The following is a 15,034-nucleotide window of genomic DNA, read 5'->3' as shown; positions in this document are numbered from 1 at the left end:
CCCTCAATCAGCATTCCATGTATTTCTGGAAGGGGCATCTCAGTCACGCCTTCTGTTAGAGCTGCACCTTATCACTGTAACTACCATGCTGGTTTCTACTTAAGCAGTTGATTCCATCGTTTGAAGTGAGGCTCTCCTGCCACTTTTGGGCAGAGAAGGCACTGCCCCTGCAACAACAACAGGCAGACAAGCTCAACCTGGGTTTCCTGGTTAGGTGGGCGGAGCAGAATGGCAATGGTCCCTCCTTGTGACTTGAAATTAACATGAAGAAGACAGAGAGGCAGCTGGGAGTAGGCAGTACCCATGCACCCCTGAACACTGTCTTGCGATTTTCACCCAATTCTGAAATGAGTCGGGAGGAAAGGAGGCGATTTTCCTATCGAAGGCCATTCTGGGAATTCAGCCACCCCGCGTCTCCCAGGTGAGTGTTTCAGGCCTGTGAGGCACTCATATAAATCTCGCCTGATCGAGCACTGAGCGAGCAAGTGTGCTTGAATACAAGAGGCATGCTCCTCTGGCTCAGGCGCAAGAGATGGCAGGCCCTTCAGTGCTTCTGGTCTGGAAGTCTACGGTGCAAGGGCCCAGGTCCTGCGGAGGCGTACAACTACCAGAAAGGGTCTGCTTTTCTCATCAGCGCCACAGTTCAGCTTGCTAGCATAGGGCTTCTTGACTACATCTTGCCTTGCTAGAGGCAAAAAAAAAACCCTTGGCACAAAACATCAATTGCTATGGCACGCTTAGAAGGAGAGTCTCCAAGTGGCCCTGCTTTTTCACAAAGACACTTCAGAAGATGTTTGAAAGGCTTTTGCAGCAGCAGGCTCGTTGGTCTAGGGGTATGATTCTCGCTTTGGGTGTGAGAGGTCCCGGGTTCAAATCCCGGACGAGCCCGTGCCTTCATAGGTTCGATCTGTTTTTAAACAGGAGTATTTCTGCTTTCCACTCTTGTAAGATGCCATGGTGGAATGCATTGCATGCTTTCTACTGGTGTCGAGGCAGTTCGGCATGATGAAGGAGTGCGGGATTTCTTTCTAACTGCTTTTTTGTGTTGGAGCAGCACTTCTCGTTGGAACATGAAATGCACAGTGCTTCTCCAAAGTAATTGCAGGGCTGGTTTTGAAATCACCTCTTGGAATGAAAGTGATCCCAGTTCCTTTCTTCCAAAGGAAGAGATCCTGTCAGAAAGGCTCAGCTTTGAGCGTCATGAATATTGTCCCTTAGTCCTTGCATTCCAGTCCAAAGCATAGCCACATAAAGAAAGCAGGTGTGTCTGTTTCCAGTGCAGTGGTTCCAGTCCAATGCATAGCCACATGAAGCAAGTAAGCAGGCATGTCTGTTTCTATAGTGTAGTGGTTATCACGTTCGCCTTACACGCGAAAGGTCCCTGGTTCGAGGCCAGGCAGAAACAGCAAGTTGCTGTGCTTTATCACATTATTTGCATTTACCACCTCACCTGACAGGTAAATTGAAACTAAAGAGGCTGTGTCTATCCCTCACCATCGTGAGGTACTACGCTCCAAGGGCATCGGTCTCAACTCACCAAGAGAAGACGATACACCTTACGGCAGTCAGTTGCTCCCTTTTTGACCTTTCCATTGAAGCCTGGGCCTACTGTGGTCAAGCCAGCCAAGGAAGGAAGGTATGAGAGCGAAAATGGCTTTCCTACCTTCACCAAGAACATACACCTTGAGCAAAGAAAGGGCCAGACTTACAAGGCCCTATCGCCACCGGCACATCATCTTTAGTGACGCCCCGGTGGCACTATGTACTGTGCCGTATTTACAAGACGCCGTTCAACCACGTTTTGTGGCTTAACACCACCTTGTAAATACGGCCCCTTCACACGCAGCCCTTTCCCTGGAAGGGGCGTGCAATGGGCGTTGCTCTGGGTGGGCCACTGCAACACCATAGCATTTTGATGCTGCTCCAGTTTTACGAGTTTTTGTAAATCTGTGGCAGCGCCAAAAACCAAGCGCCATACAATGGGTGTCGTTATAGTGGAGAAACGAGCAGAAATGTTTTCATTTCTCCTCATTTTTGCTCTTTCTATGTGTGCTGCACGAACATATCGCCACTGAAGATTTCTGTTGTGCAGGAAGGTGTGCCTTCCTGAACAAAAACAATTTCCCCCTCCACGCAGCCATCCTTGTACCATGGCGCAAGGATGGCTGCGTTGGTGCTCGGCAGCTAATTTAGAGCTGGCGCAGAGGGAAGCACAGGGGTGCGCTGTATTCTACTAAATACGGCGCTTCCCTGCATTTTGAAAATGACTGAGTGCGAGGCTGCCAAATTTGGCAGAGCGTCTCACTCAGTCATCCTCTTGTAATTATGGGCCAAAAGGTCTAAAGGATAGAGGCGTTTTATGTCATGTTCGATGACGACCATGGAAATGACTCTAGTCATATTGCAGAAGAGAGAACCATGTGCATTTTCTTGCCTTGCGATGTATTCGCCCACTCTCTGCCCTCAACCCTAGGAGCAGGGTCTGAGCAGTGGTGCTTCTGTGCCCTCGCTCGTTGGTGTCCGGGTCCAAATCCCCAACACACCCTTTTTAGCAGAAAACACACAAATTTTACTCAAAATACACAAAGCTTGAAGATTCCTCATTCCACTCAAAGCATTGTTGTGCAAAATATTTTTTGCCTCAGGAGAAAAAAAGGATCACCATGCCTTGGCTTCCTTCCTGCTTGCTTTCAGTGTGCTCTGTGTGATGCTTTCACAGGCTCTGGTTTCAGGCATTTAGGCATCAGATATTTGTCTCTACCCGCAGCTGTGACTTTTCAGTACATCTGAGTGTACGCTTGCTGGCTGACAACGCTGCAATTTTCACACTTACTCCTCGCTTTGCGAGCAACTGCTGATCAAGTATAGAGGCAATCGGGCAAACATATGAGGGGAATTTTGCTCCTTCAGTCAAGCCCTCATGCTTGTTTCTGTAGTGTAGTGGTTATCACGTTCGCCTAACACGGGAAAGGTCCCCGGTTCGAGACCGGGCAGAAACAATGGGCAGTGTCTGCTTTTGTGTTTGCTCCCTAAAAGCTTAGTCTCACTCAGGGATGGTCTTTAAAAACTTGTGACCTGTGTAAAACTTGTATTACTATTGCAGGCCGGTAAAAAGTTATCTGCATCTTTGCGTAGTCGTGCATGTGCCTGGTTTCTTATTCTGTTTTTTACTTTTTTTTTTCTTGGCCATGTTATATTGTGGGGCCTTTAAACCTGTCACCTTGATAGGAACATAGCAAGCGGCAGCATCGACAAGTGCAGACTGAGGAGTCAGACCTAAACACAGACTCAGCTGTCAGGATGGCCGAGTGGTCTAAGGCGGCAGCCTCAAGAGAGCTTGATCTTCAGTTAAGCTAAGCATCCTGGTTTGCTCATGTAGTTGTGGGTTCAAATCGCACTTCTGATAGGTTTATTTTCTGCCCTTAAATCTTCCTCTGCTTGCACAGCCAGCTCCCCACAACACTATCTTTGCAAGCTGCTGTAGCATATGAAAAGAAATCCACCAACCCTCCGGCTGGGCCCTCAATCAGCATTCCATGTATTTCTGGAAGGGGCATCTCAGTCACGCCTTCTGTTAGAGCTGCACCTTATCACTGTAACTACCATGCTGGTTTCTACTTAAGCAGTTGATTCCATCGTTTGAAGTGAGGCTCTCCTGCCACTTTTGGGCAGAGAAGGCACTGCCCCTGCAACAACAACAGGCAGACAAGCTCAACCTGGGTTTCCTGGTTAGGTGGGAGGAGCAGAATGGCAATGGTCCCTCCTTGTGACTTGAAATTAACATGAAGAAGACAGAGAGGCAGCTGGGAGTAGGCAGTACCCATGCACCCCTGAACACTGTCTTGCGATTTTCACCCAATTCTGAAATGAGTCGGGAGGAAAGGAGGTGATTTTCCTATCGAAGGCCATTCTGGGAATTCAGCCACCCCGCGTCTCCCAGGTGAGTGTTTCAGGCCTGTGAGGCACTCATATAAATCTCGCCTGATCGAGCACTGAGCGAGCAAGTGTGCTTGAATACAAGAGGCATGCTCCTCTGGCTCAGGCGCAAGAGATGGCAGGCCCTTCAGTGCTTCTGGTCTGGAAGTCTACGGTGCAAGGGCCCAGGTCCTGCGGAGGCGTACAACTATCAGAAAGGGTCTGCTTTCTCATCAGCGCCACAGTTCAGCTTGCTAGCATTGGGCTTCTTGACTACCTCTTGCCTTGCTAGAGGCAAAAAAAAACCCCTTGGCACAAAACATCAATTGCTATGGCACGCTTAGAAGGAGAGTCTCCAAGTGGCCCTGCTTTTTCACAAAGACACTTCAGAAGATGTTTGAAAGGCTTTTGCAGCAGCAGGCTTGTTGGTCTAGGGGTATGATTCTCGCTTTGGGTGTGAGAGGTCCCGGGTTCAAATCCCGGACGAGCCCGTGCCTTCATAGGTTCGATCTGTTTTTAAACAGGAGTATTTCTGCTTTCCACTCTTGTAAGATGCCATGGTGGAATGCATTGCATGCTTTCTACTGGTGTCGAGGCAGTTCGGCATGATGAAGGAGTGCGGGATTTCTTTCTAACTGCTTTTTTGTGTTATAGCAGCACTTCTCGTTGGAACATGAAATGCACAGTGCTTCTCCAAAGTAATTGCAGGGCTGGTTTTGAAATCACCTCTTGGAATGAAAGTGATCCCAGTTCCTTTCTTCCAAAGGAAGAGATCCTGTCAGAAAGGCTCAGCTTTGAGCGTCATGAATATTGTCCCTTAGTCCTTGCATTCCAGTCCAAAGCATAGCCACATAAAGAAAGCAGGTGTGTCTGTTTCCAGTGCAGTGGTTCCAGTCCAATGCATAGCCACATGAAGCAAATAAGCAGGCATGTCTGTTTCTGTAGTGTAGTGGTTATCACGTTCGCCTTACACGCGAAAGGTCCCTGGTTCGAGGCCAGGCAGAAACAGCAAGTTGCTGTGCTTTATCACATTATTTGCATTTACCACCTCACCTGACAGGTAAATTGAAATTAAAGAGGCTGTGTCTATCCCTCACAATGGTGAGGTACTACGCTCCAAGGGCATCGGTCTCAACTCACCAAGAGAAGACGATACACCTTACGGCAGTCAGTTGCTCCCTTTTTGACCTTTCCATTGAAGCCTGGGCCTACTGTGGTCAAGCCAGCCAAGGAAGGAAGGTATGAGAGCGAAAATGGCTTTCCTACCTTCACCAAGAACATACACCTTGAGCAAAGAAAGGGCCAGACTTACAAGGCCCTATCGCCACCGGCACATCATCTTTAGTGACGCCCCGGTGGCACTATGTACTGTGCCGTATTTACAAGACGCCGTTCAACCACGTTTTGTGGCTTAACACCACCTTGTAAATACGGCCCCTTCACACGCAGCCCTTTCCCTGGAAGGGGCGTGCAATGGGCGTTGCTCTGGGTGGGCCACTGCAACACCATAGCATTTTGATGCTGCTCCAGTTTTACGAGTTTTTGTAAATCTGTGGCAGCGCCAAAATCCAAGCGCCATACAATGGGTGTCGTTATAGTGGAGAAACGAGCAGAAATGTTTTCATTTCTCCTCATTTTTGCTCTTTCTATGTGTGCTGCACGAACATATCGCCACTGAAGATTTCTGTTGTGCAGGAAGGTGTGCCTTCCTGAACAAAAACAATTTCCCCCTCCACGCAGCCATCCTTGTACCATGGCGCAAGGATGGCTGCGTTGGTGCTCGGCAGCTAATTTAGAGCTGGCGCAGAGGGAAGCACAGGGGTGCGCTGTATTCTACTAAATACGGCGCTTCCCTGCATTTTGAAAATGACTGAGTGCGAGGCTGCCAAATTTGGCAGAGCGTCTCACTCAGTCATCCTCTTGTAATTATGGGCCAAAAGGTCTAAAGGATAGAGGCGTTTTATGTCATGTTCAATGACGACCATGGAAATGACTCTAGTCATATTGCAGAAGAGAGAACCATGTGCATTTTCTTGCCTTACGATGTATTCGCCCACTCTCTGCCCTCAACCCTAGGAGCAGGGTCTGAGCAGTGGTGCTTCTGTGCCCTCGCTCGTTGGTGTCCGGGTCCAAATCCCCAACACACCCTTTTTAGCAGAAAACACACAAATTTTACTCAAAATACACAAAGCTTGAAGATTCCTCATTCCACTCAAAGCATTGTTGTGCAAAATATTTTTAGCCTCAGGAGAAAAAAAGGATCACCATGCCTTGGCTTCCTTCCTGCTTGCTTTCAGTGTGCTCTGTGTGATGCTTTCACAGGCTCTGGTTTCAGGCATTTAGGCATCAGATATTTGTCTCTACCCGCAGCTGTGACTTTTCAGTACATCTGAGTGTACGCTTGCTGGCTGACAACGCTGCAATTTTCACACTTACTCCTCGCTTTGCGAGCAACTGCTGATCAAGTATAGAGGCAATCGGGCAAACATATGAGGGGAATTTTGCTCCTTCAGTCAAGCCCTCATGCTTGTTTCTGTAGTGTAGTGGTTATCACGTTCGCCTAACACGCGAAAGGTCCCCGGTTCGAGACCGGGCAGAAACAATGGGCAGTGTCTGCTTTTGTGTTTGCTCCCTAAAAGCTTAGTCTCACTCAGGGATGGTCTTTAAAAACTTGTGACCTGTGTAAAACTTGTATTACTATTGCAGGCCGGTAAAAAGTTATCTGCATCTTTGCGTAGTCGTGCATGTGCCTGGTTTCTTATTCTGTTTTTTACTTTTTTTTTTCTTGGCCATGTTATATTGTGGGGCCTTTAAACCTGTCACCTTGATAGGAACATTGCAAGCGGCAGCATCGACAAGTGCAGACTGAGGAGTCAGACCTAAACACAGACTCAGCTGTCAGGATGGCCGAGTGGTCTAAGGCGGCAGCCTCAAGAGAGCTTGATCTTCAGTTAAGCTAAGCATCCTGGTTTGCTCATGTAGTTGTGGGTTCATATCGCACTTCTGATAGGTCTATTTTCTGCCCTTAAATCTTCCTCTGCTTGCACAGCCAGCTCCCCACAACACTATCTTTGCAAGCTGCTGTAGCATATGAAAAGAAATCCACCAACCCTCCGGCTGGGCCCTCAATCAGCATTCCATGTATTTCTGGAAGGGGCATCTCAGTCACGCCTTCTGTTAGAGCTGCACCTTATCACTGTAACTACCATGCTGGTTTCTACTTAAGCAGTTGATTCCATCGTTTGAAGTGAGGCTCTCCTGCCACTTTTGGGCAGAGAAGGCACTGCCCCTGCAACAACAACAGGCAGACAAGCTCAACCTGGGTTTCCTGGTTAGGTGGGCGGAGCAGAATGGCAATGGTCCCTCCTTGTGACTTGAAATTAACATGAAGAAGACAGAGAGGCAGCTGGGAGTAGGCAGTACCCATGCACCCCTGAACACTGTCTTGCGATTTTCACCCAATTCTGAAATGAGTCGGGAGGAAAGGAGGTGATTTTCCTATCGAAGGCCATTCTGGGAATTCAGCCACCCCGCGTCTCCCAGGTGAGTGTTTCAGGCCTGTGAGGCACTCATATAAATCTCGCCTGATCGAGCACTGAGCGAGCAAGTGTGCTTGAATACAAGAGGCATGCTCCTCTGGCTCAGGCGCAAGAGATGGCAGGCCCTTCAGTGCTTCTGGTCTGGAAGTCTACGGTGCAAGGGCCCAGGTCCTGCGGAGGCGTACAACTACCAGAAAGGGTCTGCTTTTCTCATCAGCGCCACAGTTCAGCTTGCTAGCATAGGGCTTCTTGACTACCTCTTGCCTTGCTAGAGGCAAAAAAAAAACCCTTGGCACAAAACATCAATTGCTATGGCACGCTTAGAAGGAGAGTCTCCAAGTGGCCCTGCTTTTTCACAAAGACACTTCAGAAGATGTTTGAAAGGCTTTTGCAGCAGCAGGCTCGTTGGTCTAGGGGTATGATTCTCGCTTTGGGTGTGAGAGGTCCCGGGTTCAAATCCCGGACGAGCCCGTGCCTTCATAGGTTCGATCTGTTTTTAAACAGGAGTATTTCTGCTTTCCACTCTTGTAAGATGCCATGGTGGAATGCATTGCATGCTTTCTACTGGTGTCGAGGCAGTTCGGCATGATGAAGGAGTGCGGGATTTCTTTCTAACTGCTTTTTTGTGTTGGAGCAGCACTTCTCGTTGGAACATGAAATGCACAGTGCTTCTCCAAAGTAATTGCAGGGCTGGTTTTGAAATCACCTCTTGGAATGAAAGTGATCCCAGTTCCTTTCTTCCAAAGGAAGAGATCCTGTCAGAAAGGCTCAGCTTTGAGCGTCATGAATATTGTCCCTTAGTCCTTGCATTCCAGTCCAAAGCATAGCCACATAAAGAAAGCAGGTGTGTCTGTTTCCAGTGCAGTGGTTCCAGTCCAATGCATAGCCACATGAAGCAAGTAAGCAGGCATGTCTGTTTCTATAGTGTAGTGGTTATCACGTTCGCCTTACACGCGAAAGGTCCCTGGTTCGAGGCCAGGCAGAAACAGCAAGTTGCTGTGCTTTATCACATTATTTGCATTTACCACCTCACCTGACAGGTAAATTGAAATTAAAGAGGCTGTGTCTATCCCTCACCATGGTGAGGTACTACGCTCCAAGGGCATCGGTCTCAACTCACCAAGAGAAGACGATACACCTTACGGCAGTCAGTTGCTCCCTTTTTGACCTTTCCATTGAAGCCTGGGCCTACTGTGGTCAAGCCAGCCAAGGAAGGAAGGTATGAGAGCGAAAATGGCTTTCCTACCTTCACCAAGAACATACACCTTGAGCAAAGAAAGGGCCAGACTTACAAGGCCCTATCGCCACCGGCACATCATCTTTAGTGACGCCCCGGTGGCACTATGTACTGTGCCGTATTTACAAGACGCCATTCAACCACGTTTTGTGGCTTAACACCACCTTGTAAATACGGCCCCTTCACACGCAGCCCTTTCCCTGGAAGGGGCGTGCAATGGGCGTTGCTCTGGGTGGGCCACTGCAACACCATAGCATTTTGATGCTGCTCCAGTTTTACGAGTTTTTGTAAATCTGTGGCAGCGCCAAAAACCAAGCGCCATACAATGGGTGTCGTTATAGTGGAGAAACGAGCAGAAATGTTTTCATTTCTCCTCATTTTTGCTCTTTCTATGTGTGCTGCACGAACATATCGCCACTGAAGATTTCTGTTGTGCAGGAAGGTGTGCCTTCCTGAACAAAAACAATTTCCCCCTCCACGCAGCCATCCTTGTACCATGGCGCAAGGATGGCTGCGTTGGTGCTCGGCAGCTAATTTAGAGCTGGCGCAGAGGGAAGCACAGGGGTGCGCTGTATTCTACTAAATACGGCGCTTCCCTGCATTTTGAAAATGACTGAGTGCGAGGCTGCCAAATTTGGCAGAGCGTCTCACTCAGTCATCCTCTTGTAATTATGGGCCAAAAGGTCTAAAGGATAGAGGCGTTTTATGTCATGTTCGATGACGACCATGGAAATGACTCTAATCATATTGCAGAAGAGAGAACCATGTGCATTTTCTTGCCTTGCGATGTATTCGCCCACTCTCTGCCCTCAACCCTAGGAGCAGGGTCTGAGCAGTGGTGCTTCTGTGCCCTCGCTCGTTGGTGTCCGGGTCCAAATCCCCAACACACCCTTTTTAGCAGAAAACACACAAATTTTACTCAAAATACACAAAGCTTGAAGATTCCTCATTCCACTCAAAGCATTGTTGTGCAAAATATTTTTAGCCTCAGGAGAAAAAAAGGATCACCATGCCTTGGCTTCCTTCCTGCTTGCTTTCAGTGTGCTCTGTGTGATGCTTTCACAGGCTCTGGTTTCAGGCATTTAGGCATCAGATATTTGTCTCTACCCGCAGCTGTGACTTTTCAGTACATCTGAGTGTACGCTTGCTGGCTGACAACGCTGCAATTTTCACACTTACTCCTCGCTTTGCGAGCAACTGCTGATCAAGTATAGAGGCAATCGGGCAAACATATGAGGGGAATTTTGCTCCTTCAGTCAAGCCCTCATGCTTGTTTCTGTAGTGTAGTGGTTATCACGTTCGCCTAACACGCGAAAGGTCCCCGGTTCGAGACCGGGCAGAAACAATGGGCAGTGTCTGCTTTTGTGTTTGCTCCCTAAAAGCTTAGTCTCACTCAGGGATGGCCTTTAAAAACTTGTGACCTGTGTAAAACTTGTATTACTATTGCAGGCCGGTAAAAAGTTATCTGCATCTTTGCGTAGTCGTGCATGTGCCTGGTTTCTTATTCTGTTTTTTACTTTTTTTTTTCTTGGCCATGTTATATTGTGGGGCCTTTAAACCTGTCACCTTGATAGGAACATTGCAAGCGGCAGCATCGACAAGTGCAGACTGAGGAGTCAGACCTAAACACAGACTCAGCTGTCAGGATGGCCGAGTGGTCTAAGGCGGCAGCCTCAAGAGAGCTTGATCTTCAGTTAAGCTAAGCATCCTGGTTTGCTCATGTAGTTGTTGGTTCAAATCGCACTTCTGATAGGTTTATTTTCTGCCCTTAAATCTTCCTCTGCTTGCACAGCCAGCTCCCCACAACACTATCTTTGCAAGCTGCTGTAGCATATGAAAAGAAATCCACCAACCCTCCGGCTGGGCCCTCAATCAGCATTCCATGTATTTCTGGAAGGGGCATCTCAGTCACGCCTTCTGTTAGAGCTGCACTTTATCACTGTAACTACCATGCTGGTTTCTACTTAAGCAGTTGATTCCATCGTTTGAAGTGAGGCTCTCCTGCCACTTTTGGGCAGAGAAGGCACTGCCCCTGCAACAACAACAGGCAGACAAGCTCAACCTGGGTTTCCTGGTTAGGTGGGCGGAGCAGAATGGCAATGGTCCCTCCTTGTGACTTGAAATTAACATGAAGAAGACAGAGAGGCAGCTGGGAGTAGGCAGTACCCATGCACCCCTGAACACTGTCTTGCGATTTTCACCCAATTCTGAAATGAGTCGGGAGGAAAGGAGGTGATTTTCCTATCGAAGGCCATTCTGGGAATTCAGCCTCCCCGCGTCTCCCAGGTGAGTGTTTCAGGCCTGTGAGGCACTCATATAAATCTCGCCTGATCGAGCACTGAGCGAGCAAGTGTGCTTGAATACAAGAGGCATGCTCCTCTGGCTCAGGCGCAAGAGATGGCAGGCCCTTCAGTGCTTCTGGTCTGGAAGTCTACGGTGCAAGGGCCCAGGTCCTGCGGAGGCGTACAACTATCAGAAAGGGTCTGCTTTTCTCATCAGCGCCACAGTTCAGCTTGCTAGCATAGGGCTTCTTGACTACCTCTTGCCTTGCTAGAGGCAAAAAAAAAACCCTTGGCACAAAACATCAATTGCTATGGCACGCTTAGAAGGAGAGTCTCCAAGTGGCCCTGCTTTTTCACAAAGACACTTCAGAAGATGTTTGAAAGGCTTTTGCAGCAGCAGGCTCGTTGGTCTAGGGGTATGATTCTCGCTTTGGGTGTGAGAGGTCCCGGGTTCAAATCCCGGACGAGCCCGTGCCTTCATAGGTTCGATCTGTTTTTAAACAGGAGTATTTCTGCTTTCCACTCTTGTAAGATGCCATGGTGGAATGCATTGCATGCTTTCTACTGGTGTCGAGGCAGTTCGGCATGATGAAGGAGTGCGGGATTTCTTTCTAACTGCTTTTTTGTGTTGGAGCAGCACTTCTCGTTGGAACATGAAATGCACAGTGCTTCTCCAAAGTAATTGCAGGGCTGGTTTTGAAATCACCTCTTGGAATGAAAGTGATCCCAGTTCCTTTCTTCCAAAGGAAGAGATCCTGTCAGAAAGGCTCAGCTTTGAGCGTCATGAATATTGTCCCTTAGTCCTTGCATTCCAGTCCAAAGCATAGCCACATAAAGAAAGCAGGTGTGTCTGTTTCCAGTGCAGTGGTTCCAGTCCAATGCATAGCCACATGAAGCAAATACGCAGGCATCTCTGTTTCTGTAGTGTAGTGGTTATCACGTTCGCCTTACACGCGAAAGGTCCCTGGTTTGAGGCCAGGCAGAAACAGCAAGTTGCTGTGCTTTATCACATTATTTGCATTTACCACCTCACCTGACAGGTAAATTGAAATTAAAGAGGCTGTGTCTATCCCTCACCATCGTGAGGTACTACGCTCCAAGGGCATCGGTCTCAACTCACCAAGAGAAGACGATACACCTTACGGCAGTCAGTTGCTCCCTTTTTGACCTTTCCATTGAAGCCTGGGCCTACTGTGGTCAAGCCAGCCAAGGAAGGAAGGTATGAGAGCGAAAATGGCTTTCCTACCTTCACCAAGAACATACACCTTGAGCAAAGAAAGGGCCAGACTTACAAGGCCCTATCGCCACCGGCACATCATCTTTAGTGACGCCCCGGTGGCACTATGTACTGTGCCGTATTTACAAGACGCCGTTCAACCACGTTTTGTGGCTTAACACCACCTTGTAAATACGGCCCCTTCACACGCAGCCCTTTCCCTGGAAGGGGCGTGCAATGGGCGTTGCTCTGGGTGGGCCACTGCAACACCATAGCATTTTGATGCTGCTCCAGTTTTACGAGTTTTTGTAAATCTGTGGCAGCGCCAAAATCCAAGCGCCATACAATGAGTGTCGTTATAGTGGAGAAACGAGCAGAAATGTTTTCATTTCTCCTGATTTTTGCTCTTTCTATGTGTGCTGCACGAACATATCGCCACTGAAGATTTCTGTTGTGCAGGAAGGTGTGCCTTCCTGAACAAAAACAATTTCCCCCTCCACGCAGCCATCCTTGTACCATGGCGCAAGGATGGCTGCGTTGGTGCTCGGCAGCTAATTTAGAGCTGGCGCAGAGGGAAGCACAGGGGTGCGCTGTATTCTACTAAATACGGCGCTTCCCTGCATTTTGAAAATGACTGAGTGCGAGGCTGCCAAATTTGGCAGAGCGTCTCACTCAGTCATCCTCTTGTAATTATGGGCCAAAAGGTCTAAAGGATAGAGGCGTTTTATGTCATGTTCGATGACGACCATGGAAATGACTCTAGTCATATTGCAGAAGAGAGAACCATGTGCATTTTCTTGCCTTGCGATGTATTCGCCCACTCTCTGCCCTCAACCCTAGGAGCAGGGTCTGAGCAGTGGTGCTTCTGTGCCCTCGCTCGTTGGTGTCCGGGTCCAAATCCCCAACACACCCTTTTTAGCAGAAAACACACAAATTTTACTCAAAATACACAAAGCTTGAAGATTCCTCATTCCACTCAAAGCATTGTTGTGCAAAATATTTTTAGCCTCAGGAGAAAAAAAGGATCACCATGCCTTGGCTTCCTTCCTGCTTGCTTTCAGTGTGCTCTGTGTGATGCTTTCACAGGCTCTGGTTTCAGGCATTTAGGCATCAGATATTTGTCTCTACCCGCAGCTGTGACTTTTCAGTACATCTGAGTGTACGCTTGCTGGCTGACAACGCTGCAATTTTCACACTTACTCCTCGCTTTGCGAGCAACTGCTGATCAAGTATAGAGGCAATCGGGCAAACATATGAGGGGAATTTTGCTCCTTCAATCAAGCCCTCATGCTTGTTTCTGTAGTGTAGTGGTTATCACGTTCGCCTAACACGCGAAAGGTCCCCGGTTCGAGACCGGGCAGAAACAATGGGCAGTGTCTGCTTTTGTGTTTGCTCCCTAAAAGCTTAGTCTCACTCAGGGATGGCCTTTAAAAACTTGTGACCTGTGTAAAACTTGTATTACTATTGCAGGCCGGTAAAAAGTTATCTGCATCTTTGCGTAGTCGTGCATGTGCCTGGTTTCTTATTCTGTTTTTTACTTTTTTTTTTCTTGGCCATGTTATATTGTGGGGCCTTTAAACCTGTCACCTTGATAGGAACATTGCAAGCGGCAGCATCGACAAGTGCAGACTGAGGAGTCAGACCTAAACACAGACTCAGCTGTCAGGATGGCCGAGTGGTCTAAGGCGGCAGCCTCAAGAGAGCTTGATCTTCAGTTAAGCTAAGCATCCTGGTTTGCTCATGTAGTTGTGGGTTCAAATCGCACTTCTGATAGGTCTATTTTCTGCCCTTAAATCTTCCTCTGCTTGCACAGCCAGCTCCCCACAACACTATCTTTGCAAGCTGCTGTAGCATATGAAAAGAAATCCACCAACCCTCCGGCTGGGCCCTCAATCAGCATTCCATGTATTTCTGGAAGGGGCATCTCAGTCACGCCTTCTGTTAGAGCTGCACCTTATCACTGTAACTACCATGCTGGTTTCTACTTAAGCAGTTGATTCCATCGTTTGAAGTGAGGCTCTCCTGCCACTTTTGGGCAGAGAAGGCACTGCCCCTGCAACAACAACAGGCAGACAAGCTCAACCTGGGTTTCCTGGTTAGGTGGGCGGAGCAGAATGGCAATGGTCCCTCCTTGTGACTTGAAATTAACATGAAGAAGACAGAGAGGCAGCTGGGAGTAGGCAGTACCCATGCACCCCTGAACACTGTCTTGCGATTTTCACCCAATTCTGAAATGAGTCGGGAGGAAAGGAGGTGATTTTCCTATCGAAGGCCATTCTGGGAATTCAGCCACCCCGCGTCTCCCAGGTGAGTGTTTCAGGCCTGTGAGGCACTCATATAAATCTCGCCTGATCGAGCACTGAGCGAGCAAGTGTGCTTGAATACAAGAGGCATGCTCCTCTGGCTCAGGCGCAAGAGATGGCAGGCCCTTCAGTGCTTCTGGTCTGGAAGTCTACGGTGCAAGGGCCCAGGTCCTGCGGAGGCGTACAACTACCAGAAAGGGTCTGCTTTTCTCATCAGCGCCACAGTTCAGCTTGCTAGCATAGGGCTTCTTGACTACCTCTTGCCTTGCTAGAGGCAAAAAAAAAACCCTTGGCACAAAACATCAATTGCTATGGCACGCTTAGAAGGAGAGTCTCCAAGTGGCCCTGCTTTTTCACAAAGACACTTCAGAAGATGTTTGAAAGGTTTTTGCAGCAGCAGGCTCGTTGGTCTAGGGGTATGATTCTCGCTTTGGGTGTGAGAGGTCCCGGGTTCAAATCCCGGACGAGCCCGTGCCTTCATAGGTTCGATCTGTTTTTAAACAGGAGTATTTCTGCTTTCCACTCTTGTAAGATGCCATGGT

General features: G+C 48.5%; 13 non-coding genes across 13 annotated transcripts; all 13 read left to right on the top strand.

Annotated features, from left to right (window-relative positions):
• The first annotated feature begins 816 nt into the window (after positions 1–816).
• Positions 817–888, top strand: TRNAP-UGG (transfer RNA proline (anticodon UGG)). Its single transcript has one exon. It is a non-coding gene; the product is annotated as a tRNA-Pro (tRNA).
• Positions 889–1,332: 444 nt separating this feature from the next.
• Positions 1,333–1,405, top strand: TRNAV-UAC (transfer RNA valine (anticodon UAC)). The gene has a single exon. It is a non-coding gene; the product is annotated as a tRNA-Val (tRNA).
• A 1,521-nt stretch (positions 1,406–2,926) lies between these two features.
• Positions 2,927–2,999, top strand: TRNAV-AAC (transfer RNA valine (anticodon AAC)). The gene has a single exon. It is a non-coding gene; the product is annotated as a tRNA-Val (tRNA).
• Positions 3,000–4,334: 1,335 nt separating this feature from the next.
• On the top strand, positions 4,335–4,406 carry TRNAP-UGG (transfer RNA proline (anticodon UGG)). Its single transcript has one exon. It is a non-coding gene; the product is annotated as a tRNA-Pro (tRNA).
• A 444-nt stretch (positions 4,407–4,850) lies between these two features.
• TRNAV-UAC (transfer RNA valine (anticodon UAC)) lies at positions 4,851–4,923 on the top strand. Its single transcript has one exon. It is a non-coding gene; the product is annotated as a tRNA-Val (tRNA).
• A 1,521-nt stretch (positions 4,924–6,444) lies between these two features.
• Positions 6,445–6,517, top strand: TRNAV-AAC (transfer RNA valine (anticodon AAC)). The gene has a single exon. It is a non-coding gene; the product is annotated as a tRNA-Val (tRNA).
• Positions 6,518–7,853: 1,336 nt separating this feature from the next.
• Positions 7,854–7,925, top strand: TRNAP-UGG (transfer RNA proline (anticodon UGG)). Its single transcript has one exon. It is a non-coding gene; the product is annotated as a tRNA-Pro (tRNA).
• Positions 7,926–8,369: 444 nt separating this feature from the next.
• Positions 8,370–8,442, top strand: TRNAV-UAC (transfer RNA valine (anticodon UAC)). Its single transcript has one exon. It is a non-coding gene; the product is annotated as a tRNA-Val (tRNA).
• Positions 8,443–9,963: 1,521 nt separating this feature from the next.
• On the top strand, positions 9,964–10,036 carry TRNAV-AAC (transfer RNA valine (anticodon AAC)). The gene has a single exon. It is a non-coding gene; the product is annotated as a tRNA-Val (tRNA).
• A 1,336-nt stretch (positions 10,037–11,372) lies between these two features.
• On the top strand, positions 11,373–11,444 carry TRNAP-UGG (transfer RNA proline (anticodon UGG)). The gene has a single exon. It is a non-coding gene; the product is annotated as a tRNA-Pro (tRNA).
• Positions 11,445–11,888: 444 nt separating this feature from the next.
• On the top strand, positions 11,889–11,961 carry TRNAV-UAC (transfer RNA valine (anticodon UAC)). The gene has a single exon. It is a non-coding gene; the product is annotated as a tRNA-Val (tRNA).
• A 1,521-nt stretch (positions 11,962–13,482) lies between these two features.
• On the top strand, positions 13,483–13,555 carry TRNAV-AAC (transfer RNA valine (anticodon AAC)). Its single transcript has one exon. It is a non-coding gene; the product is annotated as a tRNA-Val (tRNA).
• Positions 13,556–14,891: 1,336 nt separating this feature from the next.
• Positions 14,892–14,963, top strand: TRNAP-UGG (transfer RNA proline (anticodon UGG)). Its single transcript has one exon. It is a non-coding gene; the product is annotated as a tRNA-Pro (tRNA).
• Positions 14,964–15,034: the final 71 nt, after the last annotated feature.

The sequence above is a fragment of the Pleurodeles waltl genome, chromosome 10 (genome assembly GCF_031143425.1).
Source record: "Pleurodeles waltl isolate 20211129_DDA chromosome 10, aPleWal1.hap1.20221129, whole genome shotgun sequence".
Taxonomy (NCBI): domain Eukaryota; kingdom Metazoa; phylum Chordata; class Amphibia; order Caudata; family Salamandridae; genus Pleurodeles; species Pleurodeles waltl.
The sequence above is the reverse complement of the archived record's forward strand: the minus strand, read 5'-3'. Positions and strand labels throughout refer to the sequence as shown.